This window comes from Parus major, chromosome 4, assembly GCF_001522545.3.
Source record: "Parus major isolate Abel chromosome 4, Parus_major1.1, whole genome shotgun sequence".
Lineage (NCBI taxonomy): Eukaryota > Metazoa > Chordata > Aves > Passeriformes > Paridae > Parus > Parus major.
In genome coordinates this window covers 7,575,731-7,592,584 of record NC_031771.1, presented here as the reverse complement: position 1 = coordinate 7,592,584, position 16,854 = coordinate 7,575,731, and the positions used below count along the sequence as shown (strand labels likewise).

The 16,854-nt window shown below is 37.5% G+C and overlaps 1 protein-coding gene across 23 annotated transcripts in view; it reads right to left on the bottom strand.

Moving 5' to 3' along the window:
* Positions 1–1,539: 1,539 nt before the first annotated feature.
* Positions 1,540–16,854, bottom strand: part of C4H4orf33 (chromosome 4 C4orf33 homolog) — a 55,553-nt gene continuing 40,238 nt past the window's right edge. For 7 of the 23 annotated variants that reach the window (XR_004497162.1, XR_004497158.1, XR_004497161.1 and 4 more), the window contains 5 exons: positions 4,989–16,398; positions 4,385–4,607; positions 4,126–4,209; positions 3,202–3,275; positions 1,540–2,635 (listed from right to left, as the gene is read on the bottom strand). The gene's annotated coding sequence lies outside the window, so the exon portion shown is untranslated. Of the gene's footprint in view, positions 2,636–3,201; positions 3,293–4,125; positions 4,210–4,384; positions 4,608–4,988; positions 16,399–16,854 lie in introns of all 23 variants that reach the window. The other 16 variants (XM_033513942.1, XM_033513943.1, XM_033513944.1 and 13 more) reach the window with 13 other exon arrangements.

Here is a 16,854-nt window from a genome sequence, read left to right as displayed (position 1 = left end):
CCATTTAGTTACCACATTACAGTCAGGCTTACACTGATAGATGTTTAAGCTAGAGGAACAAATTATATTCTTCTCTGACACACTCTTTACATACCTCAGAGATTCCCCCTCCACCCTCACCAAGAAAAGTTAGTCTTTTCCCATCCTCTCCACTAAAACAATATAGACCAGGTTCATGAAGAATTTAAGTTTGAAATCTTTGTTATGCTGAACACTGAGACAAATGTGTAGCCATATAACTGTGGCTGGAGATACATCTCTAAAACCATCAGAGTCCCACAAGAGACACTGAACTTTGATTTAAATATATATGGTTGTGTGCATGTGAGGCCAGATCTTCAGTTGGTTAAATCAATATATTCCCTTTGCTTTGAGGGAAATTGTGATTTAGATTTATATTTAGATCCCAGAGCAGCACAGCACTAAAGTCAGTGGGTCTGTAAGTGAAATTCAACAGCAGTATTATATTGCTAATATAGTGCTAATAATAATGGATTCCTAAATCACATATTGACTGTGATCAAGAATATGAAACTTTTCTTCTAGTTTTCTGAAACAGAGCTCAGACACACACCCAGCTTTAAATGGATGAGGAAATGTCACAATTCAAAAAAAACCTGACACCTGTTAATGTTGTTTAAAGGAGAAATGTTCTATTTTGCAAAAATTCTAGAATTCTCTTGTGTTCTGATGAGTACTCATTCAAAATTAGTGCTCTATTCATTAAAGAATCTCTTAGCTTTCTCTTTTTCCCCTTTTTTGGTGGCAGAAAATCAGGACTTCTTTTCCATTTAAAAAAATAAATCCAAAATAGTTCAAAAAGGTAGAATTTTGAAATTTACTGTATCTTGGTTTTCATTCTTAGAATGTTTAATTTCCCTTTCTCACTGTTTGCCCTATTGAATTTAATTGAATTTGATTGATTTTATTCATTTTTATTTTTTTAGGTCTCTTTTTTCAAAAATCCTTTGAATTTCTCTCTCTTCTTTTCCTGCAGAATTCTATCATTCTTGAAACTCCAGAAGACATGGAAGAGTGTAAAATTTGCAAGAGGACATTGAGAGTGTTCTGTGACTGACTTCAGAAAAAGTAGAGCTCTTCTTGGGGGATAATCCTGAAAAGGAAAATTTTCAGGACCTGATATACCTCCTTGTGCTGGGGGTAGAAAAATAAAGAAGCAAAGATGAGTTTGGGAGGTATGGAAGGACAGGTATTGCAGTAATATTTGTCTTTTTTGTCTAAGCCCTGCTGATTTCAAGGTACCTGACTGCAAGGGGGGATATTTAAATCAAAAAGCATGTGCTTCTATACACAGAAAACCTAGCTGGAGCCAGAAGGCTCCACCTGCCTTCTGTGGGATCAGGTCCATAGAACCTGCAAAATAACTTGAAGCCAATATATCTGTAAAAGGCATAGGAACCAAAACAAAACAAAGCAACAAAACCAACTCTTCCCAATTAGCCCACAACCACTTAGCTACATGGTCATCAAAACACTAGAGAGAAAACTTGTTGCCAATATAGTCAAGAGCTCTCTTAATTTCATGCACTGTGACTTCAACAATTTATTCATGTCTCATTTTATTTCTCTAAAATTGGCCTCATTTAAAAGAAGGGAAACCACATTTCATGCTCTTCAGTTTCATTAAAGAGATACAAATCCCTTACCAAAAGACTCCTCTAAATTAAACCATTGTAGCAGAAGAAAATATTGAAATTTTGAATCTGAAAGGACTTGACATAATCTATATTCTCTTGCACATCAGTCTTTATGGTATTATAAAAAAATGAAGAAAAATGCTCCTCCCTTTAAAAATTTGCTTTCTAACACTTGATGCAATATGTAACACTCAGCTAAGAGTAACACAAAAGAACTACCTCACAGATTTTCTAAAGTTTGTCAAGAAAGAAGGCCATTGATCTCTTCTTCAGTGGCTTAGGAATACAATATTTCACCCTCTGAAACTAACTTGTATCTGCTTGACAAGGAAGGTACAGTTGACTCCCTTGCTTAATACTTATTCCATAGGGGATGTGATATAAACCCTATATAAATTACGTAAGCTAAATCCAGCATCATTCAATATGTGGCTCACAGTGAACTCAATTTCATGAGTAATTAACGAACTGCTCCAAATTCCAATAATATTTTATGTTCTCTTAGCTACAGGGCATATAAATACATCAAGAGGTTTTTTTCCACATGGGTTAAAAACCATTTCTTGGGCTGACTTGAACAAAAGACAAAAATCATTTTTTATTCAAATCTTCTTTCATAGCAGATAAGGGTCTTCAGTTCCCCTTTACATTCACATTCATTACAGAAAAGAACAGACTGCTGGTGGTTGCATCATGTGAGGATGACAAAATATTTCCAGGAAATTCCACATTGAAATTTCTTCCCTTTTTCTTCTCTTTTTCAAGTTTGTCTGACAAACATCAGGAAAAGAAAGTCTGTCCTTTCAGTCTTGCAGTTGAGTCCAAGGAAAATAAACTACCAAAAGTCTTCTCCATAAACACACTTTCCATAAACATGTTCAGTCCTTGATGTTCTCTTCCTCCATCCTCAAAGCTGTACTGCTTCAGTCTTCTGTAGGTACAGCTTCCTGAAGAACCACCCTTCTACAAGGCTCCTTCTACATGGAAGAAAAAAAAAAGGATGTAAATTCTGTGTGCTTTCTTGATTCCTACTGACCTTACCACAGTAGTCCAATATCCACCAAAACATACAGACAATAATTTCCAATCATCCACTGATATCCTTTTCCAATAATTCTATTTATAAGAGGCAAGAGACACCAGGGAGCATATTCCAAGGAAGAAAAATTCTGCTTCTTTCATAGCCTGAATAAAAATGGAAGAAATATTTTCCAACCAGAAGAGCAAATTAATTAGTGAGCCTTGTCAAGCTCATAAACCCCCCTCTATCAAATTAAGAGAAATTAAATATTAATTTTGTTATTTTACACTCATTTTCCTTACAGTCCACTGTAAATACTGAAATATAAGAAATATCCCATGAACACACATTCATAGCTCAGGTCTATGTCCCTATTTCCAGGGATCAAGGAGACAAGGAGTGCAAATACATTACTTTTTCAGATTTTTTTTATTTTTTTTTTTAAATCATCAATCACTTTTCTACATCTACATGACTATTTGGATTCCAGAATAAAATACACGTTTTCTGAAAGATTCTGACCTGAGTGGGTGAAGAGAAGGACCATGAAGAGTCATAAACGGTAATGGCCATAAACCATCCCGGGTTTTATGCATCTGTTAAGGTAGATTGCCTGAAGTGAATCAGCAGCAGCTCGTAAGGAAAGATTTCATGTTTTAATCCTTTCTGTACATCAATACCAATAATTTAAAAACTTGTAGTTTATCTATTTCTCACCAGCTTACTCTATGTAAAACAGTGGATTTCACCCTCTGTGTGCTGGGTGGGAGAGTGAGTTCCCTAAAACATTACACACTGGGAAACTGTGGTCTAACATACCTTGCCAATTTTGCCTGAAGCAGTTTCTGTCGACAACAGAGAAAAGGAGCTATCATTTATTTCAATGGATGCTGGCTCAGATGGAAAGACATTACACACAAAGCTTTAGAGACTGTTTTTGATCACCCAGGGTTTGTGGTTTTTTTATTGTTGCTCATCTCTGCATTTCCTGAATTTGCTGAAGTAAAGAACAGCTGTTCTCACAAGCTTACCAATTCAAAGCAGTGACTACAAAAGTTGCATCCAAATTTCCTTTTTCTTTAATAGTGCAGGATAGATGCTGTCTCATTCAATGGAGAACAAAAGTAAGTTCATAAAGGGGAGGAAGGGGAGTCAGTCTCACAATTCTACTAACTGTGGGAAAAGAGTATCTCCCTGTATATATATCTACAGGCACACTGCTGGAATTTCTTGCTTGCCAATAGAACAGGTATTGCCATAACATGGTTCACACATGGAAGGCTGCTCCCCAAAATTGTTCTAGGGTGATTACAGTGACAACACTGAGGCCACCTCAGCAAAGCTGTTGTTTTTCTGGAACAAGACAAATGTGACTTCTTCACAATGTGTGTTCCTTGCACTGTGTTCTGTTACATTTGAGATCAGTTGTAGACACAGTAAACTGACCTGATTGTGCTCAGTGAACCTGCCCTCGTTTCCTGGGTGTTCAGCAATCCAAAAATATCATGTTGTCTGCCACAAATAAACCTTCTGCAAGATAAGTAGGTATGACAAGAGAAACATGAAACCAGAGTAAGATGCACCACAGAAGCACTTAAATCATATGTGCTATAAAACCTGCCCAGAAATTTGGTCAATTTTGTGTCTGCTGTGTGCAGACACATTGCCAAAACAGCCCTGCAGTTCCACAGACACAAGTACCTACCTGCCAACTTTCCAGCAGCAAGCCTGTCCAGGGAAAACATTGCACCCAGGCAGCAGGGTGAAATGAATAATTGCCAGGAAAACGTCTCTCTTTGAGCTGGACTGTGCAAGGCAAACCAATGTGCAGCCTTTGTCCTCTCTAGCTAGCTCAGGCATCAACAAAATAGCAGTCACTGCCGTGACAAAACTTCACATATGTCCTTCAAGTGGGATATAGTTTGTAGCTGCAGGAAGAGGAGAGATTCCCTTTGTAAACTCAAGGAAACAAATTTGGCGCTGTGCCGCTGTGTCTGCGGCTGGGGAGCAGAGCTGCTGAGCTCTGAAAACAAAAGGATCAAGCTTGCAGGCAGCAGGTAGTGAGGGCAGACAGTGCACTACACACATGTACTCGCTGCTGCAGAGAGGTTTGCCTCTCTGACACACCAGAAAACAAGGGAGCACGACTTCTAGGTCCAGCACTTTGTATTACTTCTCCTGCTGTCTCAGACACTGGAATGAACACTGCTGACAGCTAGCAGGTGAGTCACTACCTACATGCAAGTGGAACACAGTGTATTTTCCCACACAAGTTAGAGACCCATTCAGAATCCCAAATAATAACTTACCTCAAAAGAATTTGTTCATTATATGCTTTGCCTGGCTCCCATGGTCTTGCAAAGCCCTCTGAATAGTCAGGCCTGAAATAATCTCCTGCTGCCTGTAACACTGGCCTTTTTCTCTTTTCATGTAAGTGCAAACACAAACTCCTTATTCACAAAGGAAAAGGTTATTGTACTCAGCAGAATTATTCTAAAAAAGATAGAAATGAACTTTGACTGCAATCTTAAGTGTGAGTCTTACCTGGAAAGCTGTTTGACACACAAAAGACAAGCAGCACAAACTCAAGGCTGGCCTTTTTCATGTGTAGCCACCATTAAGCTGACAAGAGAGTAATCTGCTACCTCACTTTGTTACGAATGGTCCTTTAAATTTGGGGTTACTGTTACTCTTATGAAGGGATCCTTTAATCTGCATGTTCTTGACACAAGCCTCACTTTTCTAAACAAGGCAATCTGAAAATGATTTAAATGTTTGTGGTTTATACTACTCAGTTGCATCACTTATGCCAGAGTGACTCAGATGACCAACATGAAGACAGATAAATCTAAGCAGCTGGAGTCCTGTCTGATTAAATCTTTAAATCCATAGTGGTTCACCTGTAAAACAGCATCACAGTCATGACATGAAAACTAAGCTGGTGGTTAGCCAATGAAAGTGCACCACAGACCTCCAAAGGCCAAGTTTTAACTTACTTGCTTGTTTTAAACAGGATGATGAATGGCAGTGAAAAAGCCACTCAGTCTCCTTTCCTTTAATGCCCTTCTTTGTTTAATAGCTGAACTGCCCAGCTACAATATTTCTTTTACACACAAAGCTTACTAACTCCACTCCAAACCTGAGGTATTAAAGCTATTCTCTCTGCTAACCTTTGCCTGGTGCACAAATTGTCACAACAACCTCGCAGCTACTGTGATGGAGGTGCAATGCCTTGAAAAAGCGTGGTCTGGAGCTGGTCAGAATGATTATTAGCACCAGTCACACTTGATAATAATAAAAGAGATAAGCTGTATTTAACTATCTTGTTGGTAACCATCAAGAAATCAAATGAGCTAATTACTATTTCCTTTCTTTCCCCACTGATCTGCAATCCCTGGATGAATGCTGTGTAAACCAGAAAAATTTCTGTGGCCATCCTTTAGTAATTGACCTTTAGCTCTCCCCATTTCATTTGCCCTAAGTGTTAATTGACTTTGAAAAAGCAGTATATTATCCTTTTAGAAAAGAAAGTCTGATTTGTGCCCGCCAACATCTCACAGCATCAAAGCCCTGTTAAATCATAGAGCAATACAGCTAAAAATGAGTCTCCAGAAGAAATGGAAAGAGGGTGGGGGAAGGAAGCAGAATCATTATTGAAAGAGCTCCACTGCCATCTAGAGAGAATCTGCACCAGCCAGTTTTCTGAAAGAGAGGTTGTTAGTCAAAATATTTCCATTCTGATATTGGGGGAAGTAGGAACTCCACTCAGATTCACTGTATCAATTAATTTTTAAACCAATTTTTAGTAGACTGCACAAAAATAGCATATCCTGGGATACAATCTACCATGAATTCCATGGAAATCATGGGAGAAAGCTTTTAAGGCTCACTTATAAGCTCCCCTGAAATTATGTATGGTGTCTGTATAGCTTTGTTTCAAAGAAGCTTCTTTGAAGAGGTATCTTTTTAGAAAGGTATTTCATTCCTAAAGAATTTGCATTTTAAAGAACATGTTGTGTCCTTGGCAGCTGTCTTTATTAAGTAAGAAAGAAAGAAAGAACATGTTATACAGGGTAAGATTTTTTTTATTTTTTTTTTACTCCTTCAAGTATATAAAATTTTATTTCCTTCATGTTTTATATGAGATCAGGAGGCATCCACAGAACACGCTACTAGTAAGAGTCTACTTTAATCTGACTGATTTAATTTACTGTGTCTCTCACCAAAAAGCCACAGGACTCCATTCAGTGTATGAGACAGGTCAGCTGCTATAAAAAGTGGAGAAGTGTCCCTCACTGGGAGCAGCTAATCCAATTACAATCTCAAAGCAGCTGACATGACCTGGCTAAGTGCATCTGGAACAAAAGGAATTATTTTAAGATACAGCCAGAAGCTAATACAACCGTGTCATTAATGAACCTCAAAATGGAGGGTACATTACTGCTGTGTCACAGAAACACTCAAGAGTGACTTGTGGTGCTCTTGGTCTCCATCACTTATGGATTTACCTTCTGATTAAAGAGCAGTGTGGGACTTTTAACAGCAATCATCCGTCTTCTGACTCTGAAAATTTCAAAACCAAGACCTGCTTGAGGACTGTGAGTCTGACTGTAAAAAAGGCAGCCAGGATATTTCTCATATTACAGCATAGTTTGTGTTTGCTTCCTTCGTGAAATTCCATTGGACTGAAATATCTTAAGATACACAGAACAGTAAATTAGTTTGTGGTTATTTCCTTTAGCTAGCTGGTTATGTGCTCAGTGCAAGATATTTGTCCACTTTTGGCAGCAGTAGTGACTTAATAGCGCACAGAAAATTATAATGGTAGCTAAACTTAGGTTAAATATATTTTAAATGCGGTGTATTGTGCAATTATAAGAGGCAGTATCTAAATTATTTTTAATCTTATTTCCTGACTAAATATGGTACCTCAAACCCAGTCTTTCATGGAAATTATATCGATTTTTTACTGAAATTTTACTGAAATACACTGAATACATTTAGGTTTTCTAAGCCAAGAACTGCTTTCAGTGAGGTGGCTGTCAGTCTTCTTGTTCCTATCAATGCTGACACTGATGATTCCTGGATGGAAGAACACAGTAGTTGTGAATGATGGGTTTATGAAGAGAGGGAATCCAACATTTCAATCGAATATTAGGAAACAGAGCACAGAATACTCAATCAGATGCCTGACTGGATGGATCTCCCAGTCCAAATGTGATGCAAAATGCAGGAGGCATTTCTGCCAGTGAGTACAGCCAAGAGGCTTGTCCTGAGGAAAAACTCAAGTGCACCTTTAAAAAACAATTTTTCTTTTTTGCTGACAAGCACAATTAAGCCGTGCAGTTCAGGGAGAGAATGATAGCCACAAGAATAGTAACTATGAAAGTGCAAACACTAGAGGTTTAGGCTAGACTGGGCTTTTTTGCTGTTACCCTGCTTCTTACCTTGTCCAGAGACCTTGAAGACAGTCCTGAAATAATGACAGAGAACAACAGCTCACCCTATAGCAATAATGCATTAAAACTAAATCAGATAAACATCAAAACCAAGAGAGTTTCAGACACAGAACTCCTTCCAGTGAAGCGTAAGTACAGGGTTTTTTTGCTTTCTTCTTTTATTAGAAGCAAATAAATTCAGCTTGTAATGCTTGCAACATGAAAACCAGCACCTCATCCAGTATATTTTACACTAGAAGTTATTTTAGGCATTATTTCTAATAGACTGGCTTGTGGCTATCAGGCAAAAAGTACATCAACTTGTTATAGATGGGAAGAGAACATCCATATTGTGAAAATTAAAAGATAGCATCTCTTCTGTGTCTAGAATTTATTGTAGAGTTCAAAGGGCATTGTAGAAATTCTGTTTGATTTGTACTTGCAACTGGATATAATAGGATAGGCTTCGTGAAGATATGGATCTCTCAGCCTTTTCTGAAGGCTGCCTTAAAATATTATATTTCAAGGGACATAAATAAAACTCCTTTACAGTGTGAGTATAATCAGTTTATGTCACATCTTGATGCTTCCTTCCCCTGGCTTCCAGACTTTCTCTTCTTCACTGAAACTCTATATATATATATATATATATATATATATATATATAATTTTTTTGGTTTTTTGTTTTTTGGGTTTTTTTGTGGGTAAAATGACTGGTACAAGTCCAAACACCCTCCTTAAAGGTAACTGTTATTTGAGGGCCCCATTCTTGCTCAAAATGAAATTCCTAGAACATATTTATTCATGCTAGATATTTTCATTCATTTTAGCAAAAAGAAAGGCATACATAAATCTTTCTCCTTCTTCCACAAGCTCTTTACTCATAGATTCATTGACTGAGAATTCTTATTTGAGCTGGAGCTTGAATTAAGTAGGCTTCTTATTAAATGCCAGGTAAAACATGATTACATTGCTGCAATGCAATATTTTATGATTTGTATGATGTTTATTTTTGTACTGATTTTAAATATTCTGAAGAATAGGCTGGGTCTGCTCTGTAGAAAACAAAAGCAGCAATTTGATGTTGTGAGCCTAATTTCTTCAGTGATCAATGCAAGGACTAACCACAAATCTATATCTTACTCGAAGTTAAAAGTTGCCATTTTCGCACAAATGTCAGGAACCTTCCTTCTTAGTACAGAGTGTCTGGAGCTTGACCTTGACAGAATATCACCATGGAGGCATGTAACCATGACAATTGATATTAAAATCAAACAATCATACTCATAAATAGCCAATATCATCATGTCCTATCATATATATATATATATATATATATATGCATGAATATGTATATGTGCTATACAGAAGAGCCTCATAATATGGAGACAGGAATAAATAAACAGGGAACAGGTATGCTCTTCTGTTCTTTACAACTAAACTCTAGGGATAACCTCTCTAAATTTCTCTGCTTTTTAAAGGGCTGCCACAACCTTTTGTTCAGCCTTTTTTTGGAGACCTGACTCTAAGCAGCTTCCAACTTCTCATGATTGCTGCAAATTATTGCCCTGTATTCACTTTAATATGTGAGACAATAAGAGATGAGGTGCTTGGGAGCATAAAAACCAGCGAGCACACGAGAGCCAGAATGTATTTATTGACTACAGGCAGACCCAAGTGGAAGAAGCTGACTTGTGGAGTACTGTAATATCAGTATTGATTTTGTTTACTTTATCAGCATGAAAGGGGGAAAATGCAGCAAAGCAATGAAATGTGCTGATCACATGGAATGGGTGATTCAACAAATACACAATAGGGAAGCAATAAAATTCTCATGGATTTGGCTAAACTAAAATCATGGGCAGGTAAGTGGCTTACGAAATTCAATTTGAAAAAAGGTAAGATACTGAATCTATGGATAAAATAACAGGAAGAGGGAACTCGATTTTCAATGGACAGGGAAGTGACTGCTGAAAAGCTCTGCTTTTTAACATTTCAATGGAGACAACTGTGTGCAATAAACTCAGGTTTCTCTAAAAAAAGCTGCCTTCCTGCCAGCACTTCTTTTTCAGCAGTTGCTGCTGTATGGTAGGACACTAGCCAGAAGAAAGAACTAAAAAGAACATTTGAATTTCTTCAACTTTTGTCCAATTGGGTCTTTTTCATATTAAAAAAGAGGGAAGAAAAAAGATATTTAAGAACATAAAAATTAAAGGAGATTATGCTAATACCACACTAGATTAGGTACTATAAAAGCGACATTCATAATACATGTATCACTGTGATTACAAAAATTAAGCAGAGTTGGGAAAGTAGGATGCAAAGAAGACAACAAGGAGATGTATATTGGTTAATACCAAATACTTACTGAGGCAGTCTGAGGAACAGGGCATACATTTGGAACACAGTGAAGAAGATTAACCACATCACTCTTACCAGCTTTACAAGAAGAACAAATCCTCAGATATTGTTGTGAATCCTGTAAACACACTGTTAAGAGGAATAGGGAAAAATAAAATCCAATCCCTGACATCTGAGACAGGATTTACTAAGGAATGCAAAATCCCAGAGCTGTCAGGATTATATCAGCAACTTTTGTACTACTGAGAGCTTCCAAGCACTGGTAATGGTACTTTGACCCCAAACTTTCTATGCCATGCCAGTAAAAGTGAGAATTTTTTGGTTTTGAATATTTTACTCAGCAGTAGCAGTTATAACTGTCACAAGATTGATTTCTGATTAACTTTCCATTCTAGCCTGTCTGCCTCCCCAGTCTTCCCCTCCTTCATCTAATTCAGAAAGGTTGAAAGGGAAAAAGACCTTCCAGAATTCACTAAGAAAAAGAGAACAAACATTTCTCTGGCTGTCAAACCAATAGCAGTGGCCAGAGTACCCACAGAATGCAGCAATACTTGAACACATTTCCTCTCTGATACACCCCTCTCCCACTGGAAGAGGCACCAGACAAGAGCACATTCTAAAATCTCAACAGTGCAACTAAACTGACTTTTAAGAGAAACAAGAAAATTATTAACAAATAAAAGACCCCAGTAAAGCACCAAACACAGAAATGTTTGGGGAAGAAAGAGCTAATGAAGGCCTTACTCTGCTCTTATTTGGGGAAAAAGCAGAGCATTTTGTTCTTCAATGATTTCTAAGTCACACACACACTTTTCATGCAAAGACAGGTTCTGTTTTTACTTCAAACAATGTAAATTTTGTTTGGACCAAAAATACTCTATGAGAACTTCACATTTAATAGCTAAATATTACTAGTAATGGTTTGTTGTGGTTTTTTGTTTTTTTTTCTTTCACAAATCATTACAGTCAAACTGATCCTAGACTCTACAGTGCCTAATGTCTTCAGCATCATCTGACAGAAAGAACCAGTGAAACTTAGCCAAAAAGGCTGCTCATTTTCTGGCAAGATCTTCTTGCCAGAAGATCTTGGCAGCACACACACACATGGAATATTGCAAATTTTATTAAAATTTTGTGGATAATAAGACTATTGTTATTATATACTATTAGTATTAGTATATAATACTACATATATATATATATATACTATTAGTATTGAATACTAATTGCCTGAAATCAAAGAAAAATAAAAAGCAACCCTCATCACTGTTAATTTAACAGCTGGTGATTTCCTCAAACCTGAGGAAGAGTCCTTGGGCCGAGACACCTTTTAGAAACATAAAAAAGCACATTCCTATAGGAGGCAACAAAGCAGCAAGGCTTTGAGAATGGACCCTGGTCTTTATTTAATAGACTGGCAGCTATAGGAGAGAAATCCAGCACATGTGCAAATGTGCCTGCAGCTAATGAGTGCATGCACAGCTCAGAAGGGTTACAGATCTCCACATAAAACTGACCCAAAGCTAAGACTCGATTTAGAATTTAACTGGGGAGGGGGGGAATTTATGTTTAAATAATTCATAAGAATCTTAATTGGTATTTATTTTGCTTGGCAAGAGCCCATTATCATTATGGGTGGCCACCTGGTTTTTAATGAATCATCCTTTGTGTTACAGTTGTGCATTTCCTCGTTACACCAGTAAAGGCATCTTACCAGCAAGAATACATTGCACAATGCCTTCATTCTGAGCTAAAACATCCCCGTGGTTTTTGCACTCTGAAGTCCATTTGGTTTCCAAACCACTAATTACAGGGTTAGATATGATATAACTCAGGGGGCAGTTGATCTTACTCCTTTTTCAGATTAAGATGCTTTCACAGCAGCAGCGAGGAGCAGTACAGCAGAGTACATCTATGCACATTCTCATCCACCCCAACATTAAATAGGGAATTTACTGGTGTTATGAAGCCTACTCTCTCAGCATTATTCTGTGGATGTATTGTAACCTGACAGTGTCTTTTTTAAGCCCATATTTAGCTTTTTCTTAATCTTTCAGAAAACACAGAAGTGGTAGTTTAATGCCAACTAAAGTTTCAATGTTAAAACAGCTCAGGGAGAGGCAAAGCCAAAAAAGCAGGCAAACCTGGACCTTGATTATATCAGTTCATCAGGTCTATTCACTGGTCTCTGGTGTTGACCATCTGGTTTCAGAAGTAACACTTCCATGTAAATAAAATTTCACTCAGAGTGAATAACTAATACACATCACCAGCTTTGCCTCTTGTCTCAAGTCACACCTAGACAGAATGGGAAGTGGTATTAGAAAAATATTTAAGATATCAGTATATTCTTCCCCCAGATGCAGTCATATGTGTTAATACATTAACTCAGCATTTCCACAGTGTGGATGTGCACGTCCCAAGTGCGCTGAAGGGTTCAACAGACCAATTTACAAACAGCGCCCCAATCCTGCTGAAAGACCCTGTAAAACTACAGATTGCTTAATCCATGAGTATCTCCAACTCACTTGCCTGAAGTTGTGCGTGTGCCCAACAGCTTGTACGAGTTGGGCCTGAACAACAAATTGCATTCCTTATGCTTCTGTGATTGAGCATGGAACTGTTTCACCCTCAGCCATCAACACAAGGCAGCCCCTCAGGCGAGAGGGTGCCTGACCTCAGGATGCTACAGGGACAATTGCAGGTAGGGTGATTAAAATTACTCAGACAGAATGAGTTTTAAAATACGAAGCTTATAAATTATGAAGTATTGCCGGTGCCACGGGGACAGGCTACACGGCAGCTTCCACACACCTGCTCTCAGTTGCACACAGACGTGGTTGGAAGGTAAAAGTTGGAATCTTCGCATCAGGCAGAGGAGAAAGCAGAGGGGTGGAACTTCCTGCCGGCACCTTGATAATGAGGGCACAGAAGAAAACACCACCGTGGGAATTATCAAGCTAAGAGCATTTCTTTTAGCTACAGTATTCATTGCATCAAAATTAAAAGGATAATTCTGTCATCTGACTGTGGGTGGACGAGAAGCAAAGTACGGGACTGCCATCTACTGGCACCGCTCATATCTCAGCCATGAGGAAACAGCAATGAAATGTATTCCTGGGAGCTCCTGCAGGACTTGGCTCTTGGCATCCCATCCGTGCCAAAAATCCCGCACTGGGCTGCACCACCAAGGCACGTTCTGCCTACAGCAACGATATTAAAATGCGTCAAGAAGTACAAAGACTCTGATCCTTCCTGACATGTCCTGCAGACGAGCTTAAGACCCGAGAGAAAACCAAAAGCAGAGGCAAACTGCAGACCAAATGTCCGCTCGCATCTGCAGAACTTGAGGCAGGTTCTACCCAGCCAGCACGCAAATCCAGCAAAACAAAAACGCATTAACCAGCCTGAAACTGCTTTTCTCTCAGGAAAACCAGCACCTTTTAATATACACCCAAGCTGTGTGTTCTTATGGCACACACAAGTCGGTGAAGCCTTCAACTCACTGTTTTCTTCTGAAATTATGAATAAATTCTAAGGCACGTTAGCTTAAGGATACTATAAATTCACTGGCTATTTCAGCCACAGAAAAAAATTTAATGCCAAGAAAATCAAGTGCATATATTTTTATCCTGGTATTCCCTAGGTCTTCCCTTAACTATAAAATCATTTATGGCTAAAATTGGGCTGTCCAACCGTTCTATTAATTCCTCATCCTCATTATGTCCTAAAACATCCATTCAGCATTTTTTTCCTCTACTAATGTAACAGAAAGTCATCTGCTCAGTGGAATTTACCGCTTGTTTTTTTTTTACCCTGTGTATACAAGAAATTGTTGTGCATTTTGTATTAGGTCTTTATTATCTAGTAATGATGGCTTGCTAATTAAATTGGGGTTTAATAGCATAGTTAAATTCTAATTTACGTTTTTGGAGCTTTGTTTAATTCATTTAGTTAAAATGTAATCACTTTCTCACTATTATCTGATATTATATAGGAATAAAAAAAAAGAATATCAACTCCTCATATTCCGCTGATTTTCTTTTATTAAATCTTGTTAATTATTGCATTTCCCCGAGCAACCATTTTAACCACTCTAAGCTGATTTGAGGGGAGGAGGCAAGGGGACAAGCTGTGTAATTTCTTTGGATTCAGCTCCTTGAAGGAGTCAGAGTACATACTGCAGCTCGCTGGGATCCCACTGCTCAAATTGCTTTTACACACAGCATCCTTAGAGGTGTGACTCACAACTGACTGGGTTTTTGTTGTTTTTTTGGTTTTTTTTTTTTTTTGCAACAGTTGTGCATGAAAACAGACAAGTAAAGAAAACAGAAGAGTTCTTTACCCTTTCCTTCTTGGGCTGTGAAAAACTGCCCCCAGGCAAGTCTGTTTCTAGCAACTTTCATAGGAGCCACTTTGGGGGACTGCAACGAGACTTTGAGAGTGATTGCACCTCCAGGCCTGCCTCAGAGTGATGCTCCTCCCTATATTCTCACCAGAGCCAGTGTTCTGCCCTTAAATCTTTGCTTTTGTGATAACAGCTTTTTTACAGGCAATCCAGCAGGAGGTGAAAAGGAAAGTACTTATTCCACGCATTGTGTAAGACACAGTCAAACTATAAGGACTCTGGAGAAAAGTGAGTTCTACAGAAGATTTGATCCAGTAGTTCACATAGTCCTACAGCATATTTTGAGAAAGATGTTTTACTGGGTTGGTAAGAAAAACATTGGGGCAAAAAAAAAAAAACTTTTTGAAAGCTGTGTGCCAAATATCTGGTAAAAAAGAGATCTTACACTTCCAACATTTGAATTTTGAGTCAGTAAGGTTGTCTGTAGCCTGGTCAGACCAACTTTTACTCTTCATTCTATTCAGAAAGATGTCTTTTTTTTTTTTGCAAACCAATCCCTAAATACATGTAAGTCAAATGAAAAGGCACAGATATTTAAACTTCCACTACCACAAAACGAGAACTATTACATATAGATAATCCTGCTCCACTACAAAAAGAGTCAAAACTTTTTTGATTTACAAATTTTGGTATTATGTCATTTCAGTTTCAATATCTTCATTTTTAGAAGCGACTCTAGAGAGTCCACCAAAGTGGATCAACACTCTGCAATCTGCTGCTCCTCAGAAGTCAATAAAAGCTCTTTCTGGAGGCATGAGATATAAGAAAAGGCCCTGAAATTAATTACAGGCCTGTATCCAGTCTAAGGACAGCTGCAACATGTGCACTGTTTTCTGATGTTACAAGGACAGCTTCTGTGGTTTAGGACTCAAATGTAAATTCAGTTTTGTATGACACTAAAAAAAAAGCAAAATTATAATTTTTGTTACAGACATGCATTACAGAAGACTTAAGGTTTTTATCTTACTCTTATTATTAAAGCTGTTAACATGGAAAGAATTTGCATTTTTTAAAACTGCACATCATTCATCTCTAAAACTACCCAAATCCCCATCTCAGTGATTGCCTTTAACAATACTGTCAATAGATGAAAGCTTATCAATGATCCTTTGGTTTTCTATATAAAAAGTTAAAATTCTCCCAGGAGCAAGAAAATAGGATGTCACTCTGTGAATATATTTTCAATATGAGTAAAATACCTTTTCCTAATATATTTTTATATAATTTAATTTTAAAACTTATTCAATTATATATTTTTAATTGCATATTTTTGATATATACCAAATGCATTTTTACAATGTAGGAGACAATATTAATTTGTTTAGTTTTGACAGTTTGACTTATTTCTAACAGGCACTGTCATTTTCTAGTTGCACACTACGTAGAGAGCATGCAACACTACAAACTTTCATTTACCTTTGTGATAGATGCCAAAATGACCTGGGACTAAATAAGCCCAAATTTCTCCTAGTGCATGGAGGAAAGTTAAACCCAGAACCACAACTGAAGTCCCTAAATAGAAGTTTTAGAAAACAAAAGGGGAAAATATTTTAAATATTTTAAATACAAGGATTTATCTTAGATTTTCTAATAACAGCTTCTTTCCTCCAAAATTCTCATGGTCCAATTATGTTACTGGACGCAGCACAGTGTTAAGGTCTTGTGCTGCTGCATCCAAACAGAAATGTTATTATTTTAATCTTATTCATATCTACTCTGTAACTGAAGTGGTCTTCATAGTCTGGATTTCAACCTATGCCTTTTAAACATGAGTATTTTACTCAAAAATGTAGAAACTAAATCTAAAAATGTCGATTTTCTAAATAAAGTCTCCCAGGCTTCTACACTGATGTGGGCTGAAATTATCATACCATTAATATCTGAATACCTTCACTTTCTCAGCTCTTCCTGTAAATCATTCCTTTTGAGAGAAGAGATTTATTGTCATGCAATAAATGTGCACTACAC